The sequence below is a fragment of the Vespula pensylvanica genome, chromosome 14, assembly GCF_014466175.1.
Source record: "Vespula pensylvanica isolate Volc-1 chromosome 14, ASM1446617v1, whole genome shotgun sequence".
NCBI classification, from domain to species: Eukaryota; Metazoa; Arthropoda; class Insecta; order Hymenoptera; family Vespidae; genus Vespula; species Vespula pensylvanica.
The window spans coordinates 1,540,757-1,562,257 of record NC_057698.1 but is presented as its reverse complement, the minus strand read 5'-3'; the positions used below and the strand labels follow the sequence as shown (position 1 = coordinate 1,562,257).

The following is a 21,501-nucleotide window of genomic DNA, read 5'->3' as shown; positions in this document are numbered from 1 at the left end:
TTTTTTTTTTGTTCTCTTTTTCCTATCGAATTGTAAAACTACGAAAGAGCCTAAACTGCAAGCCTAAAATAGTTTCCACTAGTTCTCGGAAAAGAATAATTGATTTTAAAGATCGTTTAAGTAAGTACTTTTGAGTCATCCTGTATTAAACGAATACAGAGAGAACTTTTAAAGTAAATTACGTCCGAGTGTATTTGAACGTTTCACGTTTCATTGTGTTTGTTTGCATGCAGACGATACATACCTATCTACGTACTTACTTTATAATACATACATATATATATATATATCCATGTATTTTATATAGATACATGTATATAACGTTTATATACGTTTATATACCACGTACTAAGCGTAGACATCATTTTATTGCGGAGAAAAGAGAAAAGATAAAGGTCGTTTCATCGTTGTTGGTGGTTCAAAGTCGACGGTGGCACAACACGGCCAGGAGGAATCACTTTGTTTGTCTCGTTCTATTTACAATACTTTCGTGCAGTTTGCTTTTCTGTTTATCCACGTGCTTAGCCTTCGGCTCGCTTGTTGTTCGACGTAAGTCACGGGTAAACGCGACTGATCTAATTATTCCATAGCGTGGAACGTTGGAGTATGCTGACGTTCATGTTTCGATGCCTGACGAGTATAAAGAGAAAGATAGAGAGACAGAGATAGAGATACAGAGAAAGAGAGATAGAGAGATAGAAAGAAAAGGATGACAAGAAAAGAGAAAAAATATTAAAGAAAAGATAAATAAAAACACTTCTCCTCAAGAATTTTCTCTTCATTTAGTTCTGGTACAGTTTCTCACTCGTCTCTTTCTCAACTAATCTTTTAAATTCAATTTCGTTCTTTTTGGATTTTCTTTTCTTTTTCTTTTCTTTTCTTTTCTTTTTATAATCTTATCATCTACTTAAAATTATTTATTTAACGATAATAAAATATAAGATATTTTTAAATTTAATTTAAAATAAAGTTAATTTGATTAAAAGTACAATTTTTTTTTTTTTAATGTTGCTCTTGTAATTGTATTTAATAAAGAATAATGTTTCTAATTTATAGACTTAATACATACATACATACATACATATATATATATATATATATATATATATATATATATCAAGCAATCTCATTTATAATAAATGAAAATATAATTTCATTGTCGTCAATATCGTTTCCATTATTGTTAGAAATTTAATTCGAATATTTATAATATATTTATATCTATAAATTCATCTCATACATTTATAATACCAGCAAAAAAGCTATTTGTAGAAATTTAGATTGTGTAAATCTGTCTTAATGAGAACTCGTAAATAGGAATAAAAATTCATTGATAATAATTGATCGAATTACAATCAACTATATGTATAAAAAAAAAAAAGGTGAACGAGTTTGATTCATTACTAAACGACGACATGGAATGGTAAATTAAATGAATCTGGTAGGTTGACAATCGAACGAAAACAGGCAGTAAATACGATCGTTACATTGCCATTTCATTCTCTCTCTCTCTCTCTCTCTCTCTCTCTCTCTCTCTCTCTCTCTCTCTCTCTCTCCCCCTCTCTCTCTTTCTCGTATACACACATCAATGATTCGAGGTGTATTAAGCGTAAGCAAAAGTACGAGAGCACTTAAGGAACTTCTTGCATATATGCATCTACCTGCATTTGTATCGTTGTATAGGTATAGACTATGTGTACATACTTCGGTAACGATAATGCTATACTCTCCTGTAAATGAGAAGACAAAGGATAACGAGTTAATGAGTCTTCGTTACTTCTGTATAATGTTTTATTGTTTCACTATTATGTCATTTTCTTTTGATCTAGTAATTTTTATCGAGATACTTATAATGTTTTCGATTATCATTTGAATGAACAATTCGAGACGATTATTATATTACATTATTACGATTTTTTATTTATTTATTTTTTTATTTTTTTATTATTAAATAATCTCGTCGAACGTAGTTTGCATTTATTATTTTGACTTTTGATCATATTGACAATTGGAAGTTTGACAATTGTGATAGAATTGGTTTTGGGTAGACATTAACTGTCATGTCTACCAGTAGATGGCGAATTTTCTCGATAGTGAATGGGAGTTAGGTTTAGATTTAAGGAGAAGGATAGGATTGTTTAGGTACTCTGGTTTCCCTTCAATACACGTATAAATCTTTCGCCTTTTACTAAAGATTTCCGTGGAGGGGAACAATTGATGAGTCTATAATCGAATTTTTGAATACCCGACGAGAGTCGGGTTCATTAATTAATTAAAACAAAATTTTTTTTAGCTTTCCCAAGGAACGGATTTGTTAGATTCATGAGACTTTGACTTTTGCTGGTCTTTTTAAGTTGAAAAATATTATCGTTGTGAGGATTTTTAATAATTCATACGATTCGAGAAAGTATTTACAATTAATTTTATATTAACAATAATATATTGCAATGTTTTATATTAAACAAAATTTTTTTCATCTTCATAAAAAGTTATATTACACATCCTTTTTTAAATTTTTTCCTTTTTATACAAGAGGTGTTATATTTTTAGGGTAGGTGTTGTGTTTATAAAAATAGAGCGTCAAAGAAGATAGTTAATCTTTAATTTTTTCTTAGCAGTATTTTCAAATAATTTATAGACTGTTAGGAATATTTATTATATAAAAATCTTATGAACCAAACATAATTTTTTTAGCTTACTTAAATTACTTTGGTTGTGTGTGTGTGTGGGGGATGGATATGGGGGTGTATTGAATTTATAAAACGCTCTCACTTTTTTCCGGTTAAATTTAATTCCTTTATCACGTAAGTATTTTATAAACAATTTACAGCGTTAGAAAGTTATAAATCTTTTCAAAAAAATAATTGCAATATTTTTTTCAAAAGCGCTATATAAAAAATAGATAGAAATAATACAATGTGATGCAGTGTTCGATGTTAACAGAAAATTATTAACGTTGTTTTTAACAAAAGAATATAAACATAAAAATTTTATTAAGTTTAAATAGCCAGTACAAAACGTATATTTGTTCAGTGTCGTCTGAAAAGTTATATACTCGTATAAAACTCTAACGAAGTTCTTTAAAGAAATTATTTAAATTCCATGGTATATAGTTATAGTTAGTATTTCAACCACCAGGAGGATGATCTTCTCACAAACGTTAATATCTCTGATATTATATATTTACCAAATCGTTAGTATCGATCTTCACACTCTGGTTTCCCTTCAGTACACGCATAAATCTTTCGCCTTTTACTAAAGATTTCCGTGGAGGGGAACGATTGATGAGTCTATAATCAAATTTTTTTGTATATCCGACATTAGTCGGGTCATTAATAAATTAAAACACAAATTCGTACAAATATCTAGGTTTCATTCATCAGTTTAGAGTTTATAATATATATTCGATTAATCTCTCTCTACTACAAACCATTACGAAACTCTGTGGACGTAACACATACGCTATAATTATTATCCATAGTTGTAAAGTTAGATTTAGAAGTTTATATTTCCACTTCACGTTCGAAAATTTTTTCATAGGTGTTTCTTTACAATTTTTTTTTCTTTCATACAATTCGTACAGTACTTTTATTACAGTATATAATATAATTAGTATATATAATTTATTTTTAGTGATATATATTTTTTTTATATAGTATAAAATATAAGTGGGATATAATAAATAACGCCCTCTATAATATAGCTTTCGCGCGCGTCTCGTATAATTTTTGTTATATTATAAGCACGAACGAAAATTAGGTCATAAAAAATTAATTGGATTTCAAACTTTTAATGTTTGGCTTTTAAATTAAATTCGAGTTACGTTTTTATTATTATATTATATTAGCCGTCTGACTTATAGATATAAATGATATTTTATTTTATTTTATAACAATATCTGTTTATTACTCAATTCGATATAAATGATTACACATACACGTATTATATAGTGTTATACTTATATTTTATATTAGTTATTACAAAAAGTTGAAATTGTAGAGAGAAATTGTTAGAAAAAGAGGGAAAAAAAAACAACTTAGGAATATCTCAATCTCAAAAAATAATCCCATAAAATCTATTTCCTTGGTCGTACCATGGACCAGCCGATGGGATCTTTTTTTTCGCATTCGAAGTAATATTCTCATGCCCTATATGGAAAACCCCATAAAACTTCAAATTAACTTTAGTTTCCGTTGAAATAACGCATGAATCTTTCGCCCTTTATTAAAGATTTTCATGGAAAGGGGGGAACGTACGATTAGAGTCTGTCTCTAACTAAATTTTTCAAATGACCGGAACTCGCATTGCTAGCTTTGGGTGATCATACAATCGAATTGCGAAAAGTAAATTCTCTGTCCTTCTCTTTACATTATTGCTCTTCTCTTTCACAATTCAACTGGTCTTGTAAAATACTTGAATTGTGTCAGAGCTTTTATATTAGTTCGATGTCATTGGTATTCCTCCACCTCTCTCTTTTTCTGTTCTTTGACTAATCCAGCAAGAGAGATAGAAAGAGAGATAGAAAGAGAGAGAGAGAGAGAGTGAGTGAAAGAGAAAGAGAGAAAGAGAGAGAGAGAGAGAGAGAGAGAGAGGGACATGTATTTGACAGTGGGGAAAGATAGAAAGAGAAAGAGAAAGAAAGAGAAAGAGAGAGAGAGAGAGAGAGAGAGAGAGCAAAGAGAAAAAGGGATGGAAAAGTCGGTAGAGGAAAGGGAAGTTTTAGAAGGTGGAAAAACGAAAGACAAAAGCCACCGGAAGAGAGGACAGAGGGTCGAATTCCCAGTAGATCACTGTCACGCGGCGAGAAGCCAATATAAATACCTCAACGCTTCGCCCGGTTTCCAGTCTCTCTCTTTGTCTCTCTCTCTCTCTATATATATATATCTATCTATCTATCTATCTCATTCTCTATGTCCTATTGCTCTAGCACGTTTGCCGTGTTGCTGTGTTGCCTGATGCGCACTCTCTCCTGTAACCCGGCCTGTCCCGTTTGTTTTCCAGCACGCGGCGGCGTTTCTAGAAAGGAACACGGAGGACTGCAAATGCCTAGAGGGGAAGGGAAAAGTGTAGAAAATGGGGGTTTGGGGTTTGGGGTTTGGGGTTTGGGGTGAGGGTTGAAGGATGGGAGGAAGGGAGGAAGGGAGGTGGAGGATAGCGAATGAAACGTCGCGCTTCTGCGACGCACGTTTCTCTCGAAAGTTGAAAGGAATCATAGGCAAGAGAGAGAGAGAGAGAGAGAGAGAAAGCGGGGGGAGAGGGAGGTAGAGGCAGAGAAGGGACTAAATTATTCCACGCGCACGTACCCATTCTTTCTCCTTATCCCGTCTAGACCTCTTTCCAACAACCCCAAACTCGCCCCTCCAACCTCGTTGGTACCTCCGAAGGGATGGTTTGAGATTAAGGAGAATTCGTTTTCCTCGAGCAAGAGAAAGAGAGAGAGAGAGAGAGAGAGAGAGAGAGAGAGAGAGAGAGAGAGAGAGAGAGAGAGAGAGAGAGAGAGAGAGAGAGAGAGATAGTTAGTCTAATATTTTCTTTAAGACCAAAATTGCCCGTCCTACATCTGCTCTCACGATTCTTTTTTTTAGCGTTTTCTCTTAAAATTCGTTTGTTAATCATTGTTTAAGATCATTGTTTTAGTCTTGTGAGATGAAATTTTTTGTCACTGGAATTATTATGATTTTACTAATATGCTTATGTCGGTTCGATCTTTTCGAATATGATCTATTTTTTATAAATGTTCATAGGAAACATTATATATATATTTATTTATTTATTTATGCATGTATATATATTAATTTAAAAAAGATTAGCAGAGACGATTAAATATCCATTATAATTAAATTCAAACCGAGTTTAGTCCTTGATGGTTAGAAATTTAAATGAGATAATTCTTTCTTAATAAATGCAAAAAATAATCGTACGTGCATTGAAACGAGCAGAATGAAAAAAATGTATAATATTAATTTTTTTTCTATCTTTTCTTTTCTTTTCTTTTTTTTTTTCTTTTCTTTCTTTTTCTTTAATTCGTATCAATTCGTAACACTCACGATACGTAATATGTACTTGTATTATTTTTTTCTTTGAGCCCGATACGTTGTATTATTCATACTTTGTACTCTTGTCTCATTTATTCAAAGTAGAACCTATTATACATACACGGACGTATATACATATATACACACACATACACACACTCTCCAAGCAGCCAGCCAATTCATTCTCCTCGTCTCGCGAGCCGTAAGGACGCCTTAAATCAATAGTATCCTATCTGCTAAACCGATCCGTGCGCGTGCTGTGACTAATTTGCAAGCTCCAATGCTCTCGATTCCGGTGTTACCGATCGATATATCTCCAGTGTTCCCGATTCGCAAATTAACTCAATTATGTAGGTGAAATCCTTCGATCGTGCTACTACTAGCCGACCTGGAACTCGAAACGCGTGCCATCAATATGGTAATCTATATTATTCTTTTCTAATCTGTAAATCATTGAATCCTCACCGTGATAAATTTGATCGTTTAAATAACTGAAAGATTTGTTTCAAATATTTCGCGATATAAATCGTACGAAATGTAACAAAAAATTCGATGAAAGGAATTAAATGGATTACAAAATATCAACGTATATGAAAGATTTAAAACGTTCAACTGATTTGGAATAAATCGATTTTCGAAGAATTGAAAGATAAAGAATAAATCGGTATCGTTTTGTACATATGTATAACAATAAAGTTTATGTTGGTCCGACTCGCGTAGTGAAATTGAATGCCAATCGATTTGATGAAAATTGACGTTATTAATATTAATATTATTATTAATCATCGTTTTAATTTTATATATTTTTATCGAGCTTCTCTCTTTCTCTCTCTGTCTCTATCATAATCCAATAAACGAAAAAAAAAAGAATATTATTACATTTTTTCTAATCTGCAAAGAGCATTGAATCCTCTGATAAATGTATTGTAAAAAAAGAAAAAAAAAAAAAAAAAAGCAAAACTACGTAAAAATGTTTTAAAAATTCGATGAAGGGAATTAACAGGATTACAAAATATCGAGCCTGTGTGTGAAAGATTAAAACATTAAACTGATTTTGGATAAATCGATTCGAGAATAAAAATGAGAAAATATAGACAAATATTTCCTATTATATATCTATCTGTCTATCTATATATACATTTGCGATGTAATTTTGTACGCGTCATGTTTCGATGACTCGTGCAAAGGCGAACAGTCAACAAAATATCCTATTTTTTTCCTCTTTAGATTTTAGTAGGTAAATATACGAAGCGATCGATACACAAGTGTCGGGTACACGGTCTAGGTCACGTCGTCTGTAGTAGTAGGGGTTATAAGTAATAGTAAACATTCCTACGAACTTCTAACAGAGAGAAAAAGGTCAGTTTGCTTTAAGTGGTCGTTCCGTTCACAGGTATGTATATAATTTATCCTCTTCGAATCTAATGGATCGTCCGAGCGAATTCTTTAGTAGAGTACGTATTTAAACGTTTGTATTATTAATGCGTAATTTATCGTCTTGAAATATAATTAATAGTTAAATCAATGCGATACGTATTTTGATAAAAACTCGTTTATAACGTATAATAATTATCATCATCGTCGAGTATCGATACGAAGCGTTTGTATCATATTTTTCTTCGCTGCTATTAACTTTGATAAATAATAATAAGAGAAAAGAAGAAGAAGAGAACAGAAACGACGGCTTATTATTCGTTGGTTCCCACGACGCACCCGAAGACGTTTCGTTCGAAACTCGAAAGATGTCATATACGCGAATAGAAAGACTGAATTATTCCACGTGCACACGCCTATTTCTTTTCTTCTTTCGAAGGACGTTAGGGACGAAAGCCAGCGGAGTCCCTCCGCGTCGCTCGTTTTTCATTCGTCTCGCAGGACGGTGCCCTAAGGAACGAAGAAGGATAGCTGTTTCGAGAAAAGAGTGTGAGAAAGAAACTACATACCGTATACCTTTTGTTCTCTGGAAAGGTCCTGCGTTTACGATCTTATATTCTCTTCCTTATCTTTCTCGACCAGGGAGAATATCTCGTCACGTACGTCCCTGAGAGTCGCGTGTGTGGAATTAAGAAAAAACTTTTCTTCTACGAAAAGTTCATCTGCGAAAAAGTAAGATCGCGATTCGAGAGTCGACTTAACGAACGATATCTCGATTTTATTCTTTTTCTATTCCTTTCTTCTATTCCGTTCTAATATCTATCTTATCTTACCTCTATAGACAGATTTATCAAGTACAACATTCGTGCTATTCTACTCAATTGCTTGGTTCGTGATATTCCATCGGTTGATTCGTGATACTCAATAAATTTCTTCATATTCATGAGCATTTCATTCATGAATTGTATACTTAACCGTAGTATAGTATTAATTATTGACTAGTAAATTCTTATTGAAAGATTGAATTAATCGTGTTAGTCGCATTCGTGGGATACTCGATCGATTTATTTATTTATAATAATAGTTTTATAAAAAAGTTCTCTTCATGTATATTGTGCGTATATATTTTTATCGTTGTTATTAATATATCTTTCCGATCAGAAATAAGATTAAAACGATCGTTCACAAATAAAAAAAAAAAAAAAAAAAAAAAGAAAAAAAGAAAAAAAATCTACACAATTGAGTAATATAATAAAACTTGTATAGAAACAGTTGTAAGTATCATTATGAATTAAATTAGATAGAAATGTTAAAGGAACGTACAAAAAAAAAAATGTTAATAAAATTCTTAAGGATGTTTGAATATATTACGCTAGAAAAAGTGAGGAACACCGTTCGTAAAAATTATTATAAATTTCAATCGTTTTGTTCGATCGTTAGCGTATTAACTTCTAAAAAGGTGGATTCGACTTTGATCTTCGTATCGGCTTTCGAAGGTAAGTACGTCGTGATCGGCTTTGGCGTTCGAACGGCGGATTTCCGCACCGCGTCCGAATCCTCTCGATGATTCTTCTTTTTCTCCCCTTCCACGTGAGAAGATCCTTCTTACGTTTTTATCTTATTGTTCTATCTCCATTTTTCTTTTTCCATTTCTTTTTCTTTTCTCCTTTTCTACCTTTACGAACAACTACGGATAATCTCGAAGGTATTTCATCGATCTTTATCGAAAATTTCTAATCCGCGAATAAGACGGAACGCGTGATTAGATTTACAATTAGATCGAATAACGAGTGATGAAACGATATGAGAAAAATAATACGATACGTAGAGAATTTCATAAGAAGAATGTCTTAAGAACGAAGTCTGTATTTTCGTGTTTGGAAAGGATCAATGAAAGATAGATAGAAAGATGATAGGGTCGAAGTAGCTGGCTTTGTTTAAAAATCAGTCAAATAGCTGTCGTTATCGCGGCACGGGAATGGCCGACATTTTTACGAAGCCTTTTCTTGAAATTTCCTTGATTCAAAATAGATAAAAATTTAATAAAATTCTTTATTAAAAAGAGAAGAAAATTATTAATCGTAATAAATTATCACATATCGTATACAAACATAATACGAACGTAAAGTGTAAAGTATATAATTATTAGATAATATATAAAATAATAACAAACTAATTTCAGGATTCTCAAGGCATTCTCTCTCATTAGTCGAGAATAAAAATTTCAAACTAGCGCGAAAACTTTGAAGAGTACGACGACGACCACTACTACCACCACCACCACCACCACCACCACCACCACCACCACCATCACCATCACCACCGTCGCCATCAGGAATGGGGCGCGCTATACCACGATCCCTTCTCTAGCTGTAGATAATCTAGATTTCCGAAGGGTGAGTTTAAGAGAGGAAGAGAGGAAGAGAAGAGCTCGGTTTAATTTTCTATCGTTCCCAAGGCACGCTCGTCTACCTCGAAGTAGCATTACTTTTATCACCTTGATGATCGGGGGATGATTTTATTGGCGATCCCGTATGCCATGTGAGTAGCGGGTGGGGTGGTTTAATGAGTCGGTCTTCCTTCCCTCGTCGTCGACCAGGAACAGCTTCCTTCACCCTTAGCAGCTATCCCATCCAACCCAATCCAACCTAACTCAACCCAACCCAACCCAACCCAACCCAACCCAACCCAACCCAACCCAACCTAACCTACCTCTTCTCCTTTTCCTTCGTTCCACGCCACCGAACTCAGCCACCCTCTTTCAACCCCTCCAACCGCCCTCACAATTACGTCGCGCGTGCTCCGACTCGAGAAACGTTCACCACCACGAAGAGAGAGAGAGAGAGAGAGTGTCTAGGGGTAGTCCTCGATATCTTCTATCCTTTTCCCCTTTTTCTTTCCTTCGATTTTCTTCGAAAATCTTCGTCGAACCCCTTTCCATGCTTCGTTTTCTTTCTTTATCTTTCTCCTTTGCTTTCTTTCGTTTTTTTCCCTCCCTTTTCTTTCTCACGACCTTTGACTTCGCTTTTTCTTCCTTTCTTTCCTTCTTTCTTTCTTTCTTTTTTTCTTTTTTCCTTCCTTCCTTCCTTCCTTCCTTCCTTCCTTCCTTCTCTTTTTTTTGTATTTTCTACCCTCTATATTCTCTCGTATTTCTTTTTAACGTTCAACCGTAGTGAGACTGATACCATAGCCAGAGATCTCTCTGTCCTTTTCTATCTTTCTTTCGTTTTGTCTTCTCTCTTTCTCTTCGTCGCTCCCTCTTTTTACTCGTTCAAAGTTGTTGCATTCAACCTTAGAGAACTAGAAAGCCTACACTCGGAACTATGTACTTTTTTGTGTTCTCTCTCTCTCTCTCTCTCTCTCTCTCTCTCTCTCTTTTCTTTCTTCTTCTTCTTCTTCAGATGTCACCAAACTGTACAGAACCAACAATGACTATCACGCACTATTTTACTCTCGTCGATTTTCTTCTCCGTTTATATACATACATCGTTATATACGTTCGTATCTATCTGTCGAGCTTGCAACATTCGATCTCGAAATATCGACGATAATTAATATAAAGAATCGAGAGATTTCTCATTTTCTTTTTTATTTCATAAATATTTCAACTTGAAATTGAATCGTACTTATTACAGTGATACGTGGAAGGAAGAGAAAAAAAGAGGATATTACGTACATTGCAATAATATGATCAAAGTTTCACAATTTTCTGTCGACAACGTATTATATACACAAATACACACACACACACACACACACACATATACATATATATAAAGGAAAGTTCGATTCACAGTCACGTAGAGAACTCTTTAGATACACAGTTCGCTGGTAAAGGAAAAGATTTTTCTGTAATCCGATCGAAGATGATCGAAAACGATCGTTGCTGACTCGAGATGGACAAGATAAACGTATGGTAGCACAGCATCCATTGAGTTTCCCGTAGCGAAAGCTCAAACTCTCTCTTTCTCTCTCTCTCTCTCTCTCTCTCTATCTATCTATCTCTCTCTCTCTATCTATCTCTATCTCTCACTCTCTCTCTCTCTCTGTCTGTCTGTCTATCTGTCTTTCTCTGTCGGTGTTGGGAAGTAGTTTGTTGACACACTCCACCGACATCCTGGATTTTGCCTTTGAGAGAATCGTGAATCGGTATCGACGACGACGTAACCCGCCTGTTTGACAAGCATAAACTGATCAGCATGCATATAGAAACTGGTCTTTCACGCACATACACATACGTATCTTCCTCTCCCTCTCTTTCTCTCTCTCTCTCTCTCTATCTCTCTATATCGCTCTTTCTATCGAATATACATTACCGAGTAAGAATTTTACATATTGTGTTATTTCATTTCCAATAATTTTTCATGTATTAAATTTATTTATTTTCTTCTTGTATCGTGGATTTTCAATGTTAAAATGCAATGATTTGTAAAGATATATATATTAAAATTTTATAGAATAGTAAGTTCATCTTTTTCAAATCGTTTCGTTTCGATTTAATTCAATTCAATTCAATTTAATTTAATTTAATTTAATTTAATTTAATTTAATTCAATATAATTGATCGATATATTAAAAAAAGAGAGAGAGAGAGAGAAAGAGAGAAAAAAAGAAAACGTTAGGATGCGTATAATTGTTGAAATCGTTGATGTTTCAAGATCGAGGAGAATTTGAGTCGATGGAGCGCAAACGAGATTTCTACGTTGGGTATTCTTGACTCGATTTCAACGATGATTATGCTTAGTATACCTGACGTATACTAATTGTGGTAGCGCTCTTGCCTATTTCGTCGCTCGAACGGAACGTCTAATGGAAACTATCTTGGCGTACGTTTACAACGCCTCGCTACAATTCCCTGCACACAATAGATCGGAGTGAGTATGTGTATGCGTGTGTGTGTGTGTGTGTGTGTGAGAGAGAGAGAGAGAGAGAGAGAGATGGCATCAGCGTTTCTCGCATCGTTCCATTCCCTTTGGTATTCTATCCCCTCCATCGTTGCCCTCCGATCCTCAACATCTCTTGCTTTTGGACGTACACGAGAATCTAATGCTTTAACATTAGCTCGTCGAATATTTAACCGGAATTATGGGAGTAAAGTTTGCCTGGATACTCTAAAAATTCTTTTCTTCCAACAGAAAATTAATTTTTTATTGGAGAAGATTAACATAGTTTAACCGACTGATCGATTATATCTTATAATTTATCAAAGTATTTCGAATGAAATAAATACCATCGATCTCGTTCAAATAATATTTCATCATCCACGTTATCCACGTTATGTCATTTCGAAGACGTACGCTTATACGTATATTCGTCGTTTCATTTATTTATTTATTTATTTATTTATTTATTTATTTTTACTTTTTCATTTCATTTTATCAGTCTTGAAGTATTTTTTCTTTTAATTATAAGTAATACTTGATGAAACTGTCTCATAGATTAGGTTAATTAATTGTTAATGTTATACCTTTTGTTTGTATCATTCACATTCGAGAAATTTTTCTAGGATATTTTTACGATTGTAATTAAATCAGGTTAAATTAATTCTTCAAAATCATTATAATTTCGTAAGACCAATATGGTTTTTTTTATTTTTGTCTTCCAAGATTAGATCATTGGATAAAGAAAAAAAGAGAATGGTAAAAAAAGAGAGTCGTTCTTCATTCAAGAGAGTAATTCAAGTTTTATGTATGTACTATATGTACATAGAGACATTCTGATTTCTTCATTTCGTTTTGTGCTTTTTTCTGTCCTTTTTTTCTTTTTTCTTTTTTTTTTTTTTTTTTTTACATACGTATTAGGGGTACTCGCACTCGCGTAATATTTTCCGCTTTTCATTTGTTCTACTTCTCTGAAATATCTTTCGTTTAAGAAAAAGACCACCTTTCTCTTCTTCTCCATTTTATATTCATGGAATTTGTATTATGCGTATACATATATACATACGTACATACTTATATACATAGCTAAGTACATACAAATCAAGAGAAAAGAGAGAAGAACTCTGTGCATTCTTTGAATGGACGCGAGGCCATATTATCCGTCCACACGGAAACTCGAACGTAAAAGGTTAAACGACATGGTTTCGAGAGTGACGTCCATGAAGAAAACCATGGTTTATCGAGTCTCGTTTTCTTCTACGAAACCAATTAAAAAGAAAGAGAGAGAGAGAGAGAGAGAAGAAACAGATAGAAACTTTATTGTCAAATTTAGAATGTAAAAAGAAAATAGTAACTATTGACAATTGTATAAAAGGAGTAATGTACGTCATAATAAAAGAAATATTTTTAGCTCTTGATGAAAGTAATGAAATAACAGTGTTATTTAAAAACAGTATAGTAAATAACAGAAATAACAAGTTGAATGAAAGTAACAATGATTGAACTAAAATGATAGGCATACGTACTTTTATAAAAAAAAATTAAATATTGAAAAAAAAAGAAAATATAACTTTTAAATTAGATGAAAAAAGAATTATTTTTCAAGGATGTATATACTTACAATTTTTTTTTTTTTTCATACTCTTAGAAAGAAAAAGAATGGAAAAATAATTTTTAAGTTGATTCAAATAGAAATGTCAAAATAGATCTTGAAAAATAGAATACTTCTTCATTGTTTCACATGTGCATATATACACATATATACGCACGTGTATTATACACACATATTATGAATACAAAGAAAATCGGATGAGATAAGAGAATCAGCAAAACTGTAAATTGCTTGACAGAAGATAAAAGATAAAAGATGAGGTTGATAAGAGAGAAGATAAAAAAAAAGAATGGAAGGGAATCATCTCGATATCGTTTTATTCGTGAAGGAAAGACCTCGTTCTCAAAGTCGAGTAGCGATTCGAACGACGTCCTATTTCCCGTTGGTCCAGCTCGTAAAACTGTAAATCCACGCGTCGAATGACGAATGTTAATCGGATGCGAAGAGGTAAGGGTGAAGAAAAAGAGAAGGAAGAGGACGAAGAAGACGAAGAAGAAGTGGGAAGAACGGATTTATTTCTTTATCCCCTTTATACAATTTTACTACCAAATGCGGAAAAATGTACTTCCGAAGGGGCATTCCAAAGATACATATCATACGTCTTCGAACGTGCATTTTTCTATGAAGAAAGTAAGAAAAAGAAAAACAAGAAAAAAAGAAAGAAAGACAGAAGAAGAAGAAGAAGTAGAAAAAGAGAAAAAGAAGACAAAGTGAAAGAAGGAAAAGTCTTTCTCTTTCTCTCTCTCTCTCTCTCTCTCTCTCTCTCTTTTTCTCCCTGTCTTTTTCTTTCTTTTTGTAGAATAAGACCACTGCCTGACAGCCGATATGGTACACCATAATGTATCATTCCGATGATCCGATCGTGAGTTACGGAGTTTCAAAGTACACGAGTGGATTTACGATAGTGCGTGAAAAGTTAGCCGCTGATCCGGTTCCAAGTGGCGGAATTCACTCTTGCACTTTCGAAGCCAACCCCATAATTCAGAAGAAAGAGAGAGGAAGAGAAAGAGGGAAAGAAATGGAGAGAACGTTATGGAAATGTTACAGGTATATATGTATATTGTATATATGATACGATACGATACGATACGATATCATTTCGTTTGCAAATTCATTTCTAAAAGCGATACCATTAACGTTGATCTTAATCGAATCGAATGAAGATACTCGACTGTCGTTAGAGGTTTAATTATTCTAATGTGATTTGGCGAATTATGCAAACACAATAAGTTTCCTTAACACGCGAGTTAAGAATATTTATTTATTTACTTGTCTTTACACATTTCTACATGTCACAGATTTTTGTTTGTAACTTTCTCTTTTTTTATTTCTCCTATTTTTCTTTTCTTTTTTTTTTTTTTTTTGATCTATTCGTTAAAAGAGATTACGCGGAAAGGATATCTCGTAAATTTTATCAATACATTCATGTATAACTAATAACGACAAACGAAAAGTAAACTTTAATTCAGTATCGATTTTTTTCTTTTCTTCTTTTTTTGATCGATCAATTCATAGCGCGTCGTTTACAATATAAAAATTTCTTTCTCTTAGTTCGGATCGTTTCGAAATTTTCTATCGCGAATGTAAAACAAATTGGCGAAAATACTCGGAAGGAAACAGAGTGTAGGGATTCGAAGAGAATTTCGGTTATCCCCTAAGGGTAAATTCTTAATCGTTGTGAAAATCTCCAACGGTATCCTTCTTCCCGATCATTCTCCCCTCGCATTATCATAGTAAACTCGCGCTAAGAAGATGATCTTGGATCAACCGTGGAATCTCGTGTTAAGCGGCGACGGTAGTCGTGGGATTTCATGGTGCGTACTTATTTAGGAATATTATAATGAGAACGAAAGAGAGATAGAGATGGAGATAGAGATATAGTTAGAGATGAAGGTAGAGATGAAGATGGAGATAGAGTAACGTAGACTCAACATTGCCAACATAAAGTGACTCACGGTTGTATGACTTTACATTCATGAATACGTGAAAAGGATTTTCCTCAGACAAAAATTATATTCCCGCCTTTGCCGAGATTAAACTGGCCAGTTCTACAAACAATTTTAAAATCGTTAGTAACCTTTTAACCCTTTGAACCCTATACGAACGTATACGCTTTATGTCACGTCTTACGTATATCTTTTTGATAGCGTTTGGAAAAGCTCGCTATTTTCTTTTTTTTTTTTCTTCGTTTCCCCCCCCCTTTTTTTTCGTATTTTGATAGTTTGGTAGATTAACAGTTTCGTCGTTCTCGTTTTATTATGTATAGAAACGTTTTTCGAAGTTAGTTAGCGCTATATTTTCTTTTCTTTTTCTTTTTCTTTCGCTCTCCGTTTGATTTTTACCTTTTCACTTTATTTCGTTGTATCGCGAAATTGTTAAAAAAAAAAAAAGAAAGGAAAAAAAAAAAAAGATTTATTTCGTTCGGTCCAAAAATATCTCGTTGTTATTTGTTAGTCGAAAAGTGCAACGACGACGTTAATTTTTCGTTGTTGCAATAATTTCAAAGGGGGGAACAAAAAAAAACTTTGATAAAAAAAAATTTCAAATCATTTTAACCGCGTGATGCCGCGAGGCGTTATTCCAACAAATTTTACATAGTCCACGTCGGTGTACCGTGAATTATGCTTCTATTAAGTTCATGAATAATTTGCAGCTAGGATGTTATTCCTGCATACGAGTCGCGCGTATTTCGTGCCCTTAAGAGATGATTTCAAAGCTAGTGGAAACAAAGTCGATATTTATCTTCGAATTTCGTTCCACGTGAAATTTCAATTTTTTTAAAAGGAACGTAAGTTTAGGTGCGTGTGGAGGGAACGAAGAATGATCGATACATTCTCGATTATCCCTTTTCAAATCGATACCTCTTTTTTATTTCATATTTTTTATTATATTTCGAATATAAAAGTACAATCGTGTGCGTTAGAAAACGTGTTAACACCTTATCTTCAAATAAATAAATCGAAAAATTGATAAACAGGATTTTAAGTATCTTGTAATTTCTAATAGCGTTATAAAAAATTTTTTGATTGCGTAAAAAATGTTCTTTCTCCATATACATATTTTTTAATATCGACAGAAAATATATACAATATTTTTTAATATTGACATTTATTAAGAATAAATCATACATCCGACGCAGTACTACTTTTATAACTTGAAAAAGGTGTGCAATTTTTAAAGAACGCATTTGAAAAAATTTTTCAAGCATAAAGAACCTTGAAAATGACCCCTTTCTTTCTCTCTCCCTTTCTCTCTTTCTCTCTCTCTCTCTCTACAGACAGACAGACAGTAGAATTATGGATCCTACGATCGTTGCCAATTTGTTCACCGAGGCAAGCCATATTTCGACGTAGAAAACGTCGAAAAGCGATTCATGGTCGCGAATACTCGGCCAGGGCATTCAGAATTAAAACGCGAGATACCTAAATGGAGGAGCCAGTCTGGAAGAACAGTCGTTGTTTTTAACGTGACAGAGGGAACGAAGAGGGAAAAAAAAAGAGAAGAGAAAAGAACAAATAGAAAAAAAAGAGAGAGGAAAAAAAGAAAAAAAGGAAAAAGAAAAAAAGAAAAAAGAAGAAGAATAGAAGGCTATGCTTTCGTCGGAGCACTTAGGGGATGATTTTTAAATTGAATCAAGCTCGTGTTCGCAGCTCCGAAAAGAGTGTCGCTCGATTTCGGTCGAGGGAACATGTTGACGGACGACTTGGAAAGTTGATAAAGTTTTGGTCAGTGATGTTGGTCAGAGTTCACACGTATATAAACCCGAATGTGGGTTAAACATTTATAACTGGTTGGGTAAAATCGTAATAAAAATTAATTCACCTAGTTAGAAATGTTTGGTAAGGAGAAGTTTTGAATCGTTGAAACTTTCTCTCAATTTCATTCTATCTATATTATTATATAATAATAATACATTGTCTGAGAATTATATATACGTTTATTTAATTTTATTGAACAAGTTTATAACAAACTTGACGAACTTATGAAAATTACAATAACGTACAAGTAGACAAATAGGATTTTATTAGGATATACAGAGGGTATTTAAGAACTTGGATAAGTTTCAATATCGATAAAATAAACATTTCTTTTATAAAATATTTCATATACATATGTATTAATTTGTTTCTTGATTTTGAACTTACTTAAAATAATAATGATAATAGTAACAACAATAATAATAATAATAGTAATAAATAAAATTTAGATACAGATCCATGATCTAGGCACTTAACAAAAAAAAAAAAAAAAAAAATGAAACGAACACGATTATATATCACTAGACCCCATAAATATTTATTATTTTTATCAAACAGTTTTCTTCATTTTTCGTTTCTTTTTTTTTTTCTCAAATGAACTTTTTTAAATATCGTGTGATATTTATTTAAAAATTATGATTAAGATACGAATGATGGATAGAGCGATGGTTAGATGAGCGTTAACTTTCATCAGGAATGTCGTCAGCGAGCCTGAAATATCCCTGTCGAGGTGGCACGCAGGCTAGCGCATCTTCCGAAGGAAATTTCGAGGTGCTTTTAGCTCTTGTGGGCGGTGCGCGTACTTCCGGTTTCCGCAATCGCTTAGGGTGGCGAAAACGTCGTATGCCAATTAAGAGGACGTCCACCGTGCTAAAGGACCCGACAGCTTGGTGGCTAAGTGGTTGCAATACGTTTAGCCGGAATGTGCTCTAACTTTCTACACTCGTGACAGAACGGACATAGAAGTGAGGGTTGAAAGGGGTGGAAACGGCCTGGAAAGGGCCGTCCATTCTATCTCTCTCACTCTCTCGCTCTTTATATTATATATCTTGAGTCTTATCATCTAACTTGTGTCTCTATCTTCGAGAAATTTCGAAAAATTTCACGTTACACGTCCTAAACTTTTCTAATTGATCGATTAATCTCTTTAGGAATGATTTTATTTTTCTTTTTTTTTTTTTTTGTATTTTATTTTATTTATTTTTTTTAATACTAGCTGAGAAGAGATCAAATTTTTTTTCTTTTTGGTTATATATACATTTTTTCTTTTTTTTTTTTTAATTCATTTCGAAGAAAAAAGAACTTTAAAAGTATTAAAGAATTTATATTTATATTTAAAACTTAAAAAAATACATAGACGAATAGGCGACATCAAAGTTACACAATGTTAACTCATCGTACATATTCCATAGAATATCATAATATTTCTAACTTTTTTAACATAACTTGCCAAAAAAAAAGAAATAAATAAATAAATAAATGAATGAATGAATAAAAATACAGGGTGTTAGATATGATTTAAAGATTTCTAAAAGCTCTATGTAATTAATATCAATGAAAAAAGGATCGTAAGATTCTGAGCTTAGTTACTCTTTTTGCGATAGTATCGAAGGGAGGAAAACGCAGTATGCCAATTAAAAGGGACCACCATCATTCGGTCTCCGCAGTGCCGTAGAAACAGCGAGTATAAACTGGGGGTTTAAAGGACTCGACAGCTTGCGGGCTAAGTGGTTGTAATACGTTTAACCGGAATGTGCTCCAACTTGCCACATGCATGGAACTCATAGGTGTAGAAGTAGAAGGGGGTTGTAGGAGGGTGAGGAGTAATAGTAGTAGTAATAGTAGTTGTGTAGTAGTAGTAGTAGTAGTAGTAGGTACGCAGTATGAAGTGGAAGTAGAAAGAACACCGGTCGTTCTCCTTCTAGAGAGATGTACACACACATAACGAAAACATCGTACTATATATATATATATATATATATATATATATATATATATATATATATATATGTATAACGAGTGTCATATAAAACGTGACTATTTTAACTATTTTTAATAGGAATAAATAATAGAAATATATTTTTTTTCTGACAAAGGTTTGATGTAGTAAGGAACGATGACTTTTATTTGTAGACGATTATCTTTCTTTCTTTCTTTCTTCTCCCTTTATTCTTTCAAAATATTGTTTTAACATATTGTTTATATATTTATTTTAACGAAACTCGATTTTTTCTATTTCTCGATTTTTTCTATCCATTCAAGCAGATCGAAACAAGTTTAATAAAACATTCTAAATGTCAATTATTTTATCATTATTATTATTGAAAAAACGAATCGTCTGTATACTCGCGTTTATCGCGATTAATTAAATATAATTTCGTTTGCATCAACCCAATGCAATGTTTGCATTATTCCGACACGTTTCTTTTGTTTTTCTTCTTTATTACGCGATGATTGTTCAGTCTAACTCTTTTTCCTTTCTCCTTTTTTGCTTTTCTTTTTCTCTACACAATTATAATTAATTTAGTAGAATTATTTTAGAATAAAAAACAATTCGTTTCTCATATATTATACAATATTTACATATTTTACGTTCAAAGGAGAAGGAAAAAGAAGAAAAAACAGAGAGAGAGAGAGAAAGAGAGAGAGAGAGAGAGAAAGAGAGAGAGAGGGAGAGAGGAGAGAGAGAGAGAGAGAGTTAGCAAGAGGCTTTTGTATTAGCGTGTTTGCGTGTAAAAGGAGAAAGACGATGGAGTACTCTGTTGGAAGAAGAATGTTGGAAAGGACGAGTAGAGTTGAACTTGACGTTAGCTATTGCTCCGGTGGTCCAGACGGATAAAGAAGAGAATGGGTGAGAAGATAGGAAAGAGAAAGAGAGGGATGAGGAGGGATGATGGTGATGGTAGTGATGCTAGTGCTGGTAAAAGAATATAAAGACATACGAGAGAGGTAAAGTGGGGTGAGAGGAAGCGAGCCAGACTGGACGGCGCTGAGCTCGTCGTCGTCGTCGTCGTCGTCGTCGTCGTCGTCGTCATCGTCGTCGTCGTCGTAGTCGTAGTCGTAGTCGTAGTAAACAAAGCTGTAACTCTCCTCTCGTAGCAAGGAATCAATGCTTCGTGTTCTCTCTTCGACCTTTCCAAGAGGAACAAACTCTTCTCTCTTTCTATCACTCTCTTTTCTTTCTTTTCTTTCTTCTATCTTTAACCGGTGCATGTTGATGCAGTTGAAAAATCGAATGAATTCGACTTAAATGTGTATTTGTACATATACGTACATATATGTATGTAAATTATGTACATATGTATGTACGTATGGATGAATGGATGTATGTGTTTGCTCGCATGTGTGTATGTTTGTATATATGTGTGTGTAGGTGTTGTGAAAGAGATAGAAAGAGAGAGAGAGAGAGAGAGAGAGAGAGAGAGAGAGAGAGAGAGAAAGAGAGAGAGAGAAAGGCATATTTCTCACGAGGAGACCTTCCTGTTTTCGAAGGAAGTCGCCCACGGTTCTCGGATGCTGCTTTTCCGGCATTTACTACAGTAGAACCTGTAGAGCAAGCTGTGAGAACCGTCTAAGTGCTCCTAGCAAGTACTCGTTAAGTGACTTGCGTTTAAGAGATAACGCTTCTATGGTTATGAGGGTAAGTGGGTGGACTACGGGAGTAGAGGGTAGTATTCTTCCTTGGTTACTATGCCTATTGCTTTATGGCACTAAAGATTCTATAGGGGACTTTAATAATCACGGTGGTACGTCGATTACGATCTTTCAATTGTATTTTAAAGACATCGCGACATTGTCTTTGACAATTTTCATTTCGTTTTATTTATTTATTTTTTTATATT

At 33.5% G+C, this 21,501-nt stretch overlaps 1 protein-coding gene and 2 non-coding genes across 4 annotated transcripts in view; all 3 read left to right on the top strand.

Moving 5' to 3' along the window:
- LOC122634385 (neurotrimin-like) overlaps positions 1 to 21,501 on the top strand; it is a 244,353-nt gene that overhangs the window by 111,207 nt on the left and 111,645 nt on the right. The window lies entirely within an intron of this gene.
- Positions 2,143 to 2,262, top strand: LOC122634441. The gene has a single exon (XR_006328388.1). It is a non-coding gene; the product is annotated as a U5 spliceosomal RNA (small nuclear RNA).
- On the top strand, positions 3,210 to 3,331 carry LOC122634442. The gene has a single exon (XR_006328389.1). It is a non-coding gene; the product is annotated as a U5 spliceosomal RNA (small nuclear RNA).